General features: G+C 46.4%; 1 long non-coding RNA gene across 1 annotated transcript in view; it reads right to left on the minus strand.

The window, feature by feature from the left end:
* The window catches only part of LOC121012889 (uncharacterized), a 280,849-nt gene extending 264,922 nt beyond the window's left edge, over nt 1–15,927 (minus strand). The window contains exon 1 of the long non-coding RNA XR_005782382.1: nt 15,457–15,927. This is a non-coding gene — a long non-coding RNA (uncharacterized LOC121012889). The remainder of the gene's footprint in view (nt 1–15,456) is intronic.
* Nucleotides 15,928–17,122: the final 1,195 nt, after the last annotated feature.

Here is a 17,122-nt window from a genome sequence, read left to right on the forward strand (position 1 = left end):
ACAGAACTGGAAAGGAAGAAGTAAAATAGTTCCTATTTACAGATGACATGATTTTATATACAGAAAATCCTAAATACTCAACCTAAAAAAGGCTAGATCTAACCAATGAACTTAGCAAAGTTTCAAGATACACAGTTAATAGACAAAATCTGTAAAATTTATATATACCAACAATGAAATTTCTGAAAAAGAAATAAAGAAATTGATCCCATTTACAAGAGCATCAAAAACAATAAAATGCTTAGGAATAAACAGAAGGAAGTAGAAGATCTCTACACTGAAAACTACAAGACATTGATGAAAGAAATTGAATTAAACACACAAGTAAATGGAAATATTACTGTGTTTGCTGATGGAAAATTAATATTGTTAAAATGTCTAAACTACCAAAAGTAATCTATAGAATCCTACAGTAATCTAAGTGATCCTTATTGATATTTCAAAGGCATTTTTTTTTCCACAGAAGCAGGAAAACACAACTAAAATTTATATGGAACCACCAAAGAAATCCTGAATAAAAACAAAACAGGAAGCATCACATTTCCTGATTTCAAGCTACAATATAAAGCTATGGTCATCAAACAGCATGGTATTGGCATTAAAAAAAGACAAACAAGCAAATGAACAGAAGTGACAGCCCAAGAACAGACCCAAGCATATACAGTCACCTAATATCTGACAAGGAAAGCAAGAGTACTCAATGATGAAAAGATAGTCTCTTCAGTAAATGGTGCTGGGATAACTGGATATTCACATGTAAAAGAATGAAACTCGACCCATATCTTACATCATTCACAAACATTGACTTGAAATGGATTAAAGACATAAAATATAAGACCTGAAACCATGAGACTCCTGGAAGAAAATATAGCAATAAAGCTCCTTGACATGGGTCTTGGTAATGATGTTATGGATAGGACACTTAAAGCACAAGCAACAAAAAATTAACAGATGGGACTACATCAAACTAAAATACTTCTGCATAGCAAAAAAAAACCATCAATAAAGTGAAAAGATAGCCTACAGAATGGAAAAAAAAAATATTTGCAACTCATATATCTGATAAGGGGTTATTATCCTACAACTCAGTAGCAAAAAAGACAAGTAGTCCAATTTAAAAATGGGCAAAGGATCTGAACACTTTTCTCCGAAAAATATATATAAAAAGCCAACAGGTATGTTTTAAAAAAATGCTCAACACCACTAGTCTTTAGGGAAACGCAAGTTAAAACCACAATGAGATATTACCTCACATCTGTTAGAATGGCACCATCAAAAAGACAAGAGGTAACAATGCTGGCGAGGACGAAGAGAATAGGAACCCATGTGGACTGTTGGTGAGGTTGTACACTGGGACAGCTGCTATAGAAAACAGTATGGAGGATCCTCCGAAAGTTAAAAATAAAACTGTATGATCCAGATATTCTACTTCTTGGTATTTATCCAAAGATAACAAAAACACTATCTTGAAGAGATATCTGCACCCCCATGTTCATAACATTATTTCCAACAGCGAAGCTGTGGAAACAACCTAAGTATTCCCCAGGGATGAAGTTGTGGCAGATACATACAACAGAATATTATTCAGCCATTATAAAAGATAAGGAAATCCTACCATTTGTGCCAACATGGATAGACTTAGAGGGCATTCTGCTCAGTGAAGTAAGTCAGAGAAGGACAAGTACTGTATGATCTCACTTATATGTGGAATCTTTAAAAAAGACAGAAAAACTCATAAAGAGATCAGACTTGTGATTATCAGAGGCAGAGGGTTGGAGGAGAAGGAATTGGAGAAGGTGGTCAAAAGGCACAAACTTCCAGTTATAAGATAAACAAGCACTACGAAGGGGATGTACATGATGACTATAGCTATCACTGCTGTGTAACATATAGGAGAGTTAAGAGAGTAAATCGTAAGAGTTCTCATCACAAGGAGAAATTTTTTTTCTTCTTTCTTTTCTTTTTACTGTATCTATACGAGAAATGGGTGTTAGCTGAACCTATCGTGGTGCTCATTTCACAATACATGTAATCAAACCATCATGCCATACGTCTTAAATGTATACAGTGAAGGATGTCAATTATTTCCCAATAAGACTAGAAAAAAAGAGAAAACAGTATACTTTTTATTTCCTCCATCTTTTCCTCCCCTAAAAAGGCAGTTGAACCCACTAACCTAGTGTTAGAAACTTATGAGAAAGGTCATCATCCCCTCCTGGGAAAAAAAAAAAAAATTCCCTCTCCAGTTGAGATTATTAACCTTTTTATTCCAGAATTTATGGAACATGCAGCTCAAGGGTATAGTGTGACTTAACTTGAAAACGGTCAGTTCCTTCTTCGGGCCTTTCTAGCAATTTTACAATAATGTTGTACATTCATATAGCGCATTTTCTGCTAGGGAAATGGAAGCACCAAAATTTAGTAGCTGTCCGTTATTTTTTGAAGTGATCGGGTTTACCAGTAGACGGTCAAGGTCCCAGCACTGGGGGATATGTGGGAAGGAGGATGCAGACAGAGGCAGCAGAAGACTCAGACTCTGTAAGCAGTTTAGGACCCTTGCGAATTCCCCACCCCCTTTCCTGCCATAAAACCAGACAGCAACCAAAAAACTGACAGCTATCTGCATTCTTGGAGAAAATGAATTATAGCTACAGAAAAGAAAATGAGAAGGGAGGAAATAGGAAAACAACGAGAGGAAATGAGAGGAAACAGGGAAGAAGAAGATGAAAGACCATCAATAAGATGAAAACAAACGGGGCACTTGGGTGACTCAGTAGGTTAAGGATCCGACTCTTGGTTTCTGCTCAGGTCACGATCTCACAGTTCATGAGATCGAGCCCAACATTGGGCTGTGCACTGACAGCACGGAGCCTGTTTAGGATTCTCTCATTCCCTCTCTCTCTCTCTCTCTCTCAATCTGTACCCTCCTCTCTCCCCCCATCCCTCTCAAAGTAAATACATAAACTTAAAAAAAAAAAAAAGATGAAAAAACGAGGCAACAGCACCACATCCTAGCACAGCTCAGGTGTGGACAGGTGTGGAAGGTATGGGGAAGACCCCCGAGTTGGCAGGCAGAACCCTCAATCCAGACTTAATGGCAAGGAGCTAAGCCCCAGTCTTTCAGGCAGGCAGTGACAGTTTGTTATCTGAGATAACAAACACTTGAGGGATTGGACATCTTCCCAGCAGGCCCTTAAGGGCTAAGTCCTCATCCTTGGGACAAGAGAGGGGCAGATAAGAACAAGATGAGCCCTCTGCCAGCGACCAATACAAGCACTCAAGCCAAGAAACCAGGCCTCTGTCCCGGTTACCAGAACCGGGGCCACAGGGAGCTGCACTTTGGAACGAGGCCCAAGCACATTGATGAGAATCAGGTCACTAGGTCAGGGCTGACAACGCTTACACGAGGTTAAGCTGCAGAACATTGCCTCAGACTTTCTAAATCCCTCTCGTCTGTGATCACAACTGGTCCTAGAGACCCCGCCAAGGCTGAGTGGGCAGGGAAAATATAGAAGTCAAAGGCCTTGAGGTGGGAGGGGGTCCGGTACAGGAGGACAGAACTGTGGGGCTCCTGGGGGCCAAGGGCTACAACACCCAAACTGACCTTGTCGAATGGAAGTCCATGCAGAACGAGAGAATCCCAAAGGTAGTAAGGATAACCTCCAGGCCAAGCAGGATGGTTAAAGAAAAGTCTACCCTAGGGAAGCAGTAGATGAATTCAGATATTTCAATTCCATGTGAAAGAAAGTCTAGATGCATTCTGCACACAAAACTGAGCCCACAGGGTGCAATTCCCAGGGAGCAGTTTTTAACCTCAGCCTAAGGACAGCATTCCTACAGCCTGCCTCTCCTGGCTCCAGAAACTCATTCCCTCTGTATTCATTCAGCAAGCACTTACTGATTAGGGTAACTACTCATCCTGGTTTGCCCAGCACGGTGGCATCTTATGCTGTAGTATCCTTTCCCATCAGGTCAGCCCCCCCCCCATTCACTTTTTTTTTTTCAATGTTTATTTATTTTTGAGAGAGACTGAGACAGAATGTGAGCAGGGGTGGGGCAGAGAGAGAGAGGGAGACACAGAATCTGAAGCAGTTCTCCAGGCTCTGAGGTACCAGCACAGAGCTGGATGCAGGGCTTGAACTCCCAAACTGTGACATCATGACCTGAGCCGAAGTCGGACATTTAACCGATTGAGCCACCCAGGTGTCCCATCCCCCTTCACTCTTAAAGAGTCTTGCTTTGATAATAAATGATATGGCGCCCTACTCAAGTGAGCACTTGCTACATGCCGGGACTGGATGAGAGCGTTGAAGACACAACGAAAATACAACCCCTCACTTTGGTGAGCTCACAGTCTAGGTAGAAAAGGAGATATTGAAAGAACAAATTAGGGGTGCCTATGTGGCTCAGTCACTTGAGCATCCAACTTTGATTTCAGCTCAGTTCATGATCCCAGGGTCATGGAATGGAGTGCTGCATTGATCTCTGCACTGAGTGTGGGGAGCCTGCTTGAGATTCTCTCTCTCTTTCCCTCTGCCCCTCTCCCCCACTCATGCTCTCTCTCTAAAATAAAATAGATGTAGATAGATAGATAGATAGATAGATAGATAGATAGGGAAATAAAGAAAGGAGAAAAGAAAAGAAAAAAGAAAAGAACAAATTAGAGTATAATGTGGTGGGGTGCCCGGGTGGCTCAGTCAGTTAAGTGTCCAACTCTTGATCTCGGTTCAGATCATGATCTCATGGTTCATGGGTTCGAGACCACATCAGGCTCCAGACTGATAATGAGAAGGCTGCTGGTCTCTCTCTCTCTCTCCCTCTCTCTCCCTCTCTCTGCCCTTCCCCCACTTTGGCATGCTCTTTCTCAAATAAATAAACATTAAAAAATAGAATATAGTGTGGTAAGGGGTGTATAAATAAAAGTGCTAGAGATTGAGACACTAATTTTAATATCAGAGATGAAAAACAGTTCACAGCTCATTCAACACACTTGCTCATTTAATAAATACACACTATGTAGGTACCACTGATAAAATACTAAAGAAAACAGAACTCCTTCTTTCTCTCCTAAAAAGGTTATGGCAAATGAGCCAAACTTATACAAATTTTCTCTCATTTTTGAAAAACCTACTTCATGGATAGCCCTTTTTACATATATTTGACCTAATCATGCATTCAGAAACTTCCAATTATTGGTTCTAAACCTGATCGCTGATGTCCAATAAAATCAAACCCATTTTCTACTTGGAAATTTTTTTAATTTTATTTTAGAGCGAGAGTGTGGGTGAAGGGGAGGGGCAGAGGGAGAGAGACAAAAGCAGGCTCCGCGCTCAGTGTGGGTTCGCTTCAACACAGGGTTCGACTGCATGATTCTGGGATCATGACCGGAGCCGAAATCAAGAGTCAGATGCTCAACCAACCGAGCTACCCAGGCGCCCCTGGACGTTTTTTACATACATAAAGACATCGAATCCATTTTCCTCAAGTGTTCTATTTTCCAGGCTAAATATTCCCAGTTCTTCCATTCAGTTTTCCTATGAAAACTATGGACGTTGGACTTTTTACAGTTCTGGCCACTGTCATTCTCAATTGTCCTTATCCCTGTGAAAAAGCAAAGCCTAGAACAATCTCCAAGTTCAGGTGTGCCCTGGCTCATGCCCAAAGAGTGCTACCTCTGTGTTTCTCCACTCTCCACCCTTCCCTCTGGGCCAGTCCCCCTCTCACGGCGTGGGGCAAGCTGACTTGCTGCTAAGCCAGTATTTGTGTTGATTTCTTTCTAATCTGTGTTCCCACAACACTGTTAGTACCAGCAATATAGCACCTGTTCCTACTTTACTTCATCTTATTAGTTTAGGAGCCCGTGGAGTTATAGAATGTTAGTGTTCAGAGATATGGCAGATCTTCCAGTCAAGTCCCACAGTCCACAGGTGCAGTTACCGAGGTACGAAGAGCTCATAGGAGAGTCTTAAATCACAGCTCATTGCATTCCAGCCTGTCAGGACACAGATTCCATCCCTCTACATAGAAACATCGGTGCCCTATGTAACTATTTCCTTTCCCTTACTCCTTGAATGCTACAACGAGGAAGGACCTGTCCTCTAGGAAATATCCCTACTTCCAGGATCTCCCGATTTTCAACCCATTCTCCATACTTACCAATTATGCTACATTTTTGAAAAAAGTTAAAATGATGTAAAAGTTCCCCATCATATAGCCGCTCCTACCATTGCTTAGAAGACCGTATGCCTTTCTAGCCTGTTATTTATTCTTCCCTGATGCTTTTTTTTTTAATGTTTTTATTTATTTTTGAGAGAGAAAGAGACAGAGCACGAGCGGGGGAGGGGGGGAGAAAGAGAGAGACAGACAGAATCCGAAGCAGGCTCCAGGCTCTGAGCTGTCGGCACAGCGCCCGGCATGGGGCTCGAACCCATGAACTGCAAGATCATGACCTGAGCCGAAGTCGGACGCTCAACCACCACAGCCACCACGTGCCCCTCTTCCCTGATGCTTCTGTTGTCAATTTGAAGAAGTGCCTCTTCCAAATATGCCACATCTGTTCAGCACCCTCTGAACTGCTACCTGCAGATCTCTCTTCTTGGACCGCATTCCACACTCGGCCCGTTCTGAGTCCCCACTTCGAGGCTTGCCCTCGTGAGAAAGACCTCCCCCAGTTCTCCCCAGGTATACCATGCCCCACCCCCCCACCCCCCAAGCCCCGAGCAGCAAGCTCACTGCTCCCTTCACTGCGTTTCACGTAACACTCCGTACAGGTGCCATTTGTGCCCATAACACGTGGTGGTGTTTTCACTGCCTCCTCTAAAGAATAACCCCTTGAGGACAGGTATTATCTCTGCCATCTAATGAATATTCTACACCTATTTCATTTCATTTGTTCTACAGACATTAACTGAACCTATTTGATGCCGGGCTCTGGCACATGGGGTGAACAAGATCCATGAGGGCATCTCCCTTATGCCCCTCAGAGCAGGACAGACGTTCACCAAACACAAGTAAGAAAGATGGAGTCTAACGAGCGTATTAACCGGGGACGTACTGTGGGCTATGGGTCCATGCAGGAAGGGGCCCAATCTAAAATAGGACTCACGGAAGCTCTCTCTAGAAAAGTCACATTTAAGCCAAGCCCCAAGAAATCATCCAAGTGAAAGGCTTGAGATTGGGTCCAATCTACCAAGCTTATCTCCTCTCCAAATAGCATTTTCTGCCATTTCTTTAAAGTCATTGGCTAGGAAGAGGGACAAGGATAGAGGTCTGTGGAAACTGGCTGGAGATTTTCCATCAATCAGTATTATGGAGGATATGCCTATGACCAGGGGTGATATTCCAAATATTTAACAACAGGTACAACACAGACATCAACCAGACAGAATGGATACTGACCACAGGCAACCAGGCTGCCTACCCCCACGCACGTAGGCTAAACGCCAGCCCCGGGCAGAAAAAGACAGCCTTCGGTGGATCTCTCTACCTGGAGGAAGGCACCGACAGCAGCTCTGGTCCACCCCCTTCAGCAGAAGGCTTCAATTCTGCCTATCGAGGACACCAGGCACGTAAGTGGGACTTCGTACAGCTTGTCTGGAAAATCTCTCCTAAATACACACACCGCAAACCTGGCTGTGTACCCGCCGTCTCCTACGAGGACTATCTCTTGAGTCAGCTAAAGTCTCTGGCTGCTGTTTTCACATACTCTTTCCTGTTTAATGCTCCTTTAATACCCAGAGTTAAGTTCAAAAGTGCCCAGTGTCTGCCTTTCTTGCTTGGGGCTTTCTTTGCCCGCCTCGCAGTTGACTGAGGAATTCTAAACATGTGTCTGTGGCTCGGTGAGGCCACTGGTACATCAGGCCCCACGTTTGATTGGGGTCTATATCCTGAGAGGGATACCAGAGGGAAACTCCACCTCAGATGTCTGCCAAGAAAAAAATGGGAAGGAAGAAGGTATTTGTACCACTGGTATTACTCCAGCCCCTTTCTTTGTTGGCTTTATAGCAACAAACCTACCTCGGACAGGCGAAACGTACACAGCAAGAAGCTATAAGAAAATCACCTCAAGTTTTCTGCAACTTTATAGAAGCAAATGTTTTTGGTTCATAGTAAAGCTCCCTTCTGAGGGGTAGAGGCTTCTGCATTTATCCCAGCGTGGAAAGAATGCCTTACGTAACTTTGTTTTTGTTCCTTTTCCATATATTCATTCAGGGAGTGTTTTTGGAGTGCCTTCTGCATACAGTACACTCTCTTCGTTTCAGAGAGCAAAATTGTCATCCCTAAACTTTGCAGGATCACAAACCAAACTATATTCCAGGAAAACAAGGAGCTATTTCCATCACCCTTTATAAATTTGGGGAATTCAACTATTTATCGCTTCATATTCCCAATGGCATTGCTTGGTGTTAATGACCCTGGTTTTGTTGCTAGAGGGGTTTTCATTTAGCTCTTGCAGGAGGTGTGGCCGACCTGAGATTACACGGAGTCCTTCCTAGCCCTCTCCTCCCAGACTGATCCCACAGCACCATAGTGCTTGGGGGCTGAGGCAGGTGAAACTGTTGCAGATTTGTGCCATCACCCTCCAAAGACCGGAAGGCCAACTCCCACCCTTCCCTCCTTCTCAGAGCCCCTGGCCAGGCCAGCCTCCTGGCCAGGCTGTTGGTTTCCATGGTACCAGAGGAGGTTCTGGTTGCTTCCAGGCCTAGGCTATTTGGAGTGTGCTTAGGGTCATCTCCAGGAGGTGACTTTTTTGGTTTTTTTTTTTTTACCTTTTTTTTTTTCTTTTTAAAATATAATCTATTGTCACGTTAGCTAACATACAATGCATGTATACTGTGCTCTTGGCTGTGGGAATAAATTCCCGTGATTCACTGCTTACATACAACACCCAGTGCTCATCCCAACAAGTGCCCTCATCAATGCCCATCACCCGTTTTCCCTCTCTTCCCCACACCCCCCATCCACCCTCAGTGTGTTCTCTGTATTTAAGAGTCTCCTATGGTTTGTCTCTCTCTCTGTTTGAAACTATTTTTCCCCTTCCCTTCCCCCACGATTCTTATTAAGTTTCTCAAATTCCACCCGTGAGTGAGAACATATGATATCCGTCTTTCTCTGACTGACTTATTTCACCTAACATAATACCTTCCAGTTCCATTCACGTTTTGCAAATGGCAAGATTTCATTCTTTCTCATTGCCAAGTAATATTCCAGTGTATATACAAACTACATCTTCTTTATCCATTCATCAGTTGATGGACATTTCGGCTCCAGGAGGTTACTTCTGAACATACACCTTAATGTCTCCCCAGTACTGCCCTTTGGCTCTATGATCTCAGGTGAGATCCTTGAATTTTTTTGAGCCTCAGTTTCCTCCTGTAAACATTGTGAAGAATAAAGGTTAGCCCAGGGGGCTGTTGTGAGGATTAGATGGGTTTGCCCCACGTGGACTCTACCCTCCGTCCACACTCCACTCCACCCCTAGGAGACGGGAGAGTGATGGGACGTCAGCGAAGGTATGGAGTAACAAATGTACTATCTGCCCGGTTCTCTGTACCAGGACATCTGGTCACATTATCCAGCAAACTCATCCCAAACACTATCATTCACTGCCCCAGCCAAACTGGACATACTGAGCACTTAGTCTCTGCCCAACTTGGCTTTGCCAAATAGGTGACTAATGCCACCAAAGTAGCTTGCGAGTTCTGCCAACTGGCTAATTGTCCCAACATCTCATGTAGAGCTTCAACATATACAGCAGGTAGGAGTAAATTGTTCTGATTTAAGGAGATATTGCTGGTGATACCATGCACCCCCCCCATCTCCCCTCACCCCCCTCCACCTTCAGCACTTTCTGTGAAACTCTGAAAGCCATTTGAAAAGCCCCACCCCAGAGCACTGCACTGAGTGCCCTTCGGTGAGCTGTGACTTTCACTGCTCATAACACCCAGAATCTAAGCTCCCGAAGGCAGCCGAGAGATAATATATTCGACACTTTCCCAAACCTTCAGCAACAAGAACATTCAAGAGACATAGCTCACACCAGTTCCTTCTGTATAACACACAACTTCTTTTTTATTTTTTCCTGCTTCCTATCTGGATGAATATTGGGGGCTCCAGCTGTTGCTGTCAATCAAATCGCCAGTATTTCCTTTCTGGGAATACATTTTTTCCTGAAGCAGCGTTTTAGCACCAGATTAGCACCTGATGCATTAGGGCTTTTTATCAACCTAGCAATGTTTGCCATCCAACGGGCTGAGCAACGCAGTTACCATCAGTTACCATCGCTCAGGTTATATTTGTTTGCTGCTCTCCTTCCATTGTCTCACCGTAACCTGCACTCGACTCACACGCAAAAAATGGCCCCTAAGCAAGAAAGTGAAGCAGCATTAACGGTCAGAAATCCTTAGTCACCGAGCTCATCTATTTCTCTTCACTAGCGTCCGTCCCCTTCTGCACCCCTTTTTTCACCACAGACCCAATTCTTCAAAGAATTTCAGTTCCTGGGCACGTAGCAAGAGTTCAGTAAATATTTGATAATCTGCTTGAAAACCCTGGACATAAAAGGTGTGCAGAGGTTCTCATCACAGAATTTTAGACCCAGCAGGGAACTTGGAACTGACACAGAAGGAGCTCTTCGTTTTGTAGGTGGGGAAACCGAGGTAAAGAAAGGTGAAGGGATTCACCCATGTTCCTACCCAGCTGTTACTATTATTGAGTCCTCCTACTTTCAATCCAAATGGCATCGTGAGTATGAAAATGCTTCTTCTCTCATTCTGTTCAAGGTCCTCGTGTTCCAAGTTTCCAACTGACACACGATGCTGTTTTGCTATCACCTTGACTCTAGAAGTTTGGTTAAGGTTACCTTTTCATTTCAAAGACGGGAGATTTAAAAAGCTGGAAAATTAAAAACTAGAATTCCTTTGTTTGCCCAAGACAGTTCATTCGAGATTTCGCAAACCTGGCTGTGTGTCAGAACGATCACCTGGCTGGGTTTCAGAATCATCGTTTCTCTACGAAATCAATCTCTGGGCTTGGCAAGACTTGGGACTCTGCCTGTTCGTTGCTCATTTGGGGTTTGTTTGTTTGTTTCTGTTTGTTCGCTCTCCCAGAGCTTCTGCTACACATCAGGTTTGGAGACTGTAGATCTAATCAGCGTCCACTCCTCAATCACACGCACACGCGGATGGCGGAGAGTGCGTACTTTATGATATCTGAGGAGGAGGATGCTACGGGTGCCCTCCGAGAATCACAGCTAACGTCACCCATCAAAACACGAGTCAAAAATAGCCCATGATAATAACAACGTCGACTATAAATCCCACTCGCTAGATCACTGAAGGTAAGGAAGTTCGCTGTGGTCCCGGGTGCCCTGTCCCCTGGTGAGCACCCCCCCAGATGCTGCCCTTCCTGGCACACAAACAGCCGGGGCTGCTGGTGCTGGAGTCTTGGATGGCGGCAGCAGCAGCCGCGGAATCACGAGGCGAGTGTAATTTAAAACCTGCGTATTTAATTAGACAAACTCTTGTCAACATATAGTTCCAGCACTTTATCTCTCTTTTGGCTCCGATTCCCTCTTACCGCCCCCTTTCCAAGTAATTCCATGAGTTCTGGGAATGTCCAGAACTGCACATGCCCAGGACTAGCACCAATTTATCCTGAGTAATCTGTCAAGCGGCAGCTCATGCTTTTCCACTGGTGTAGGTTACCAAGCAACCTCCCTGTCACCCAGGATAATGACCTGACTCTAATTCCAGGGGACACAACACAACGTGGGATCCTGGGTGCAGGAACACCACCGGTGTGGGACCCATGCCAACCTGTGGGTGAAGCCCAGCTGTGCAGTTGCCCGGGTCAACTTTTAGCCTTTGTCTGTAAAATGGGGACGGGCGAACAGCTCCCCAGATGGCTAGGATTTGAGATAATGTACCTAAAGCACGAGGCAGCTTTTGTTTAGCATCAGCCTGAGAACAGGAATGAAATGGCAGCAGGGAGTGAGGTGTGGGAGGGTCACTGTCAAAGGAACAGAGAGCAGATGATTCTGCAGCCCTCCAGGCCCCCTGCTCTCCCAAGTCCCTCTGGAGAAGTGCAGAGATGGCTGGCCCTATGCTTTTGTTGCCACAGTGGGACTGGGGAATTTGATGGGTCATTTCTGCAAAGCCTTGAGCATCCAGGAAGCTTAAAGCTGGCCATGGGAACTGGCCGCAACAAGACCTGGTGTCAGCCCCAGGCTCGGCATCAACAGCTCTCTAAGGCCATGGCCTTCACAGTTGCCTCGGCACTTAGTTTATAAGCTCTGTCCATGACTCGGGGCCAATGCAGCTGGTCCTTTCTCAGCTCCAATGTGGCCACTTAACATGGGGTATTGCTCCCCCACTGAAAAGCACTGGTGGGGAGGGTGCAGAGGGAGAAGCCAGCCAATTGCATAAATTTGCTCTCAAATATTTCTGCCCAGGAAAGCCAAAAAGTCAAAAAGAGGTTCTGGCTCCTCGAGCACTCAAAGCTTTTGTATTTGAACAGGAGGAGAGGCTGATTTAGAGGATTTACAAATAAACTGGAAACCAGAGCAGGAACTCCTAAGACAAGATTTACTGACAGTTTTCTGTGACCAGAGGCCTACCAACCTCCATTAATGTCTTCAGGATCCTCTTGGAGAAGAAGGGGCGGGGGGTGGTGGGGGGTGGCGGGCAGGGATTCTCTCTGTGAGCCTGGTGATCATGAGATCTGGCCCGGCAGTTTAGGAAACTAGTCCTGGCTACCAAAAGGCAGGGGCCCCTCATCCAGGAGGTGGAGACAATTTCTCGCAGCCGTAGGAACCAGGAAGGACACAAGGAAATAGAGTCCCCCCTGGAGGCCGAGCAGACAGGAGGGCACCCCCGCGGCCCGGAATGAAACACCTGGTGAGGCTCCTTGAGGACTTTGTGCTCTTTTGCAAAAAGCTCTCCCCGGAAAGGATGCCTGGTTCACCTTTGTGAAAATGCGTGCTGTTAGAGCTACAAGGACTCAGATTCCAGGACCTGGACGTTTGTAAGGGTCCTTCACTCTTAATCCGTAGAGCAGTCAGGAGGAGGGAGGTCCCGCAGAGCAGAAGCGGCACCAGAATGGCAGCGCTGATGCAGGTGTCCCGGTCACGCACGCTGGCTGACGGCACGGTCCCCTCACAGAGTCGGAGCCTGCCAGGACACACGGGCTGCTCAGACCAGACCCGTAAGCCCAGCAGCCAGGGGCTTGGTTGGGCTTTCATTCGGGACTGCGTGGATGGTGTCTGAATAAGGCAGGAAGATTCCGGGCTCAGAGTCCAGAAGCCATCCTGGGGTTTGGCTCCAGCTCCCCTGACTGATTTGCACCCAATCCTAAGAAAGTCCCAGACCTCCCTCTACAGTCTCTGCCTCTGTTAACTCTTGATTCATTTTGTAGATACCAAGAGAAGCTTTCTGAGCTCCCAGCGACCTAGTCCAAACTGTGACCTGGACCACTCATATCAGAGCCATTAAAAATTCAGATTCCTGGGCCTGGGCAAGACCAACTGAAACCGAATTTCTGAGGAACTAAGAAGTCTACATTTTAACAAAATCTGAGGTGATCCTCACGCATGATCAGGACTGAGAGTCACTGATTTGGATGGTGAGTCCAAACTGCTGAATATGGTTCCCGGGCCTTTACGCTCTGCCTTTTGAGTACCATTCCCAGCATCCTCTCTGCTTCTACACCACTGGCTGACATTCAGGTCCACATACCAAGGCCAGGTAGTGGGCTAATTAAATGCATCCACCGAATCCCCAGAGCACCTCTGCAAGCAAGTTCTATTATCATCCCCAGCTTACAGAGGGGGAGACTGAGGCTTACAGAGGCTCAGTAATGTGACCAAGATCCCACAGCAAGTATGATGCTGAGGTCAGAGTCATATTTCTATCTGTGGGACTGTAGAGTGCTCGCTTTTAACCACCACCAGTTTACTACATTCTGCATTCCCTCGACGTGCCCAAGCGCCCGTGCCTGTGTGCTCCAGCTCAGGTTGGCCCTGGCCTCACATGCCTCCCAAGACTCTTCTCCTCTGCGAATACATAGAACTTGAATGGTTTCCCAACCCCCCCCCCCCAAGTTTCTGTGCGTTAGCTTCTCCCTCCTTCGTGCTCTGCCGTTCTTTTTTCATACCTCTACTTCACTGTCAGGACTGTACTATGATTATTTATGTTCCAGCCTCCTCTGAGACGCGGGACTTTTCAGGCACTTGCGCCGTTCTGAATGATACTGCGAAGGGGGATACGCGTCATGGTACATTTGTCAAAACCCACAGCATGTACCACACCAAGAGGGAGCCCGAATGTAGACCGTGGACTTGGGTGATCAGGACGTGTCCATCTAGGTTCATCAGTTATAACAAATGCGCTACTCTGAGGAGGGGTATGGATGGAGGGGAAGCTGTGATAAGTGAGGTCAGGCGTACACAGAAACTGTACTTTCCACTCAGTTTTGCTGTGAACCTAAAACTGCTCTAAAGATAAAAGTCTACCTGTATTATTTTAAATTTCTAGGATGCCGTTATCCATCCCTGTAACCACACTGCCCAGCGTGAAGAAGAGGTTAAACAAAGGTACGCTGAAGGGAAGCCTGAATGGCAGGACAGCCCTTTCCCATGAGACTGAGAAAAACACATCTGAGGAACTGCCTCAGCCGTGACAAGAGGCCAGGAGGAGACTACGAGAAGGTGGCAAGTAATGGGAATTTCGGAGGAAGTAGCGAAAGAAAGGAAGAGAGATCGGGCGCTGCGTCGCGGGTCCAGAGGAGAAGCTGAAGAATGGGGGCTGTGAGGGGGCAGAAGGCCACGGTGCTGAAAGGAAGAGCCAGGATGAAGAAAAGAAGAAGGAAGGGCAACGGGATAGAGGCAAACCCAAATGTCCCAAGGTGCTTTGCATGCAAATGCTTTTGAGCCCCAACCACTCCAGAAGGCAAGCAGGGCCATTAGAAGGTTAAAAGAAGACCCACGCAGTCAGTCTCTGAGGGCAAGAAGGCAGATCCTAAGAGCGTCAGGGGACCGTTCATTGTCCAAACGCAATGCAAGGGAAAATATCAGCAAGTGGAATTATGCTGCAAGAACCTCGACTATAATGTCACGGGGAATGAGTCCAAGAGACGTTTTAATGACAACTCCAATGCCAGGGATCAAAGAGTATGACATAAGCTTTAAGAGCAGGGCAATTAACGATGTGTTTTGGAAGGAAAATCTGGAAGAAAAAAACGCGTACTACCAGCTGTGGTAATGCCGTTGAGTAGACCAAGGAGGAAAATAAACACATATAGTTAGAAAGAAAACGCTGCAAAAGAGACCTTGCACTTATAAATGTTGGCTAAACGAGAGGTTCGAGAGATCACTCTATCGTTCTACCAAAGCATGCCCGCAACTGAGACCAGATTTGGCATTCGACGCCCTTGGGTTGAAAACCCAGGTCTTCTACTTACCACCTCTGTGAACGTGGGTGACTTTCTCAAGCCATTGAGAGACTGTTTGAGACTCCGCTTCTTTATCTGTGAAAAGAAGATGGTAGTACCTACTTTATGAGGGTTGTTGCTAGGATTAAAGGGCCTAAAGTATACCTAGTGCTTCAGAACAGTGGCTTTACAAAGATTCTATAAATGATGGCAGTGGTAGTGGGGTCACGGTTAGTACCATTCAGTTTCACGAAGATACCCTTTTCAGGTACCCATGCCCTGTTCCCCCAAGTAGATTTTACCCTCCAGAGGAGCCGTGCAAGTCTGTCAGATTAGCCCGACCGAAACAATGCCAGAATATGGTCTCTTATTCTGAGGTGTCTGTGTGCAAGACATCGTGAAGAGCCCGATTAAGGTGCTCAAGCCAGGATTCCCATTCCATGGTCCCTCCCGTGCCAGTGCCAGAAATGAGGCGGCGGACCTCCCTGCGGCCCAAGGCAGACTTGCAGGAGCGCCATGGGAGCATCACAACCAGTGGGCCCGGGGTTAGCGGAGGGCACAGTCATTCACGGCTAGCACCGTGGAAGGAGAGGCAATTTACCAGACAGTCCTGACAAAATGACTGAATGGATCCCAGAGACACTGAGCCCGGGTACATCCCTCATAAATCATAGTTGAAGGACAAGTGCAGATGACCATGGTTTGTACAAGTATCTCTGGTCTGGGACAAGGGGTCCAGAGGAAACAACCCGCTGCCCAGCCAGGGGAGAAGAGAAGGGCCGAGGCAATCAGATGTCGTCCAGGCAGATAGGAGTCAGGGTCTGTGGCAAGACTGAGCCAGAGGCATGAAGACAGACTCTGAAAGGCAGGCCGGATGCAGTGTTGGGGCCAAGGCTGACTTTCGTCAGGAGAGCGCCAAACCTGGAAACGAAGCCAGGGGAGAAGTAAACATGTGAAGAGAACAACTGCATTCTTTCAGAGTGAGAGAGAAGGATTGAGAAAGACAGACAGACAGGAAGACAAATGGAAGGAGAGACTGACCAACCGAAAGAGAGGGACTAACGGGCAGACTGGTCGACGGAGACGGAGACTGACAGAGACAGAACAGACCAGCCTGGCCGGCTTTCCCTTCCTGGATCCCACGCGTGGTGGACGCACGGCTGCGGAGTTGGGGAACGGCTCCCCGAGGAGGTGGGGCAGGGGCTGGGCATGCCGCAGCGGGGAGACCAGATGTCAGGAGAGGGGGGCCCCGAGAGTCAGAGCTTTCCTTCAAACTTCCCAACAGTTTCTTGAACATAATTATAGAAGCAACGCAGACTCCAGCCCAGCATCTTTGTTTTCCTTGTGCCATGCTGTTCTCAGGGCATCTGAGTCCTCAGCAAGGAACTGTCACATTCATTTCATTCTATAAGAAGACAGAAAGCTTTGATGGCATTCTGCTAAGAAAGCTGGAATCAGGATACAGATCTCCCAAAGAGGATGAGTATTTTTTTAGGGTAGTTGTTCAGCAGAGGCAGGACAGTGGCTGATGTCACCACCCCAGTGTGAACAGCGCGTAAGCAGCCCTGCTCTCTGCTCCTGCCTTGGCCACAAACTAGCTGTGATCTTGGACAACTGACTTGACCTATCTGCAGATCTGTCTGTAAATGCACAAAACGAGGAGATTGAACTGGCTGTCTTTCAGGCTTGCTTGCGG

The sequence above is a fragment of the Herpailurus yagouaroundi genome, unplaced genomic scaffold (genome assembly GCF_014898765.1).
Source record: "Herpailurus yagouaroundi ecotype Mexico unplaced genomic scaffold, PumYag 197, whole genome shotgun sequence".
Taxonomy (NCBI): domain Eukaryota; kingdom Metazoa; phylum Chordata; class Mammalia; order Carnivora; family Felidae; genus Herpailurus; species Herpailurus yagouaroundi.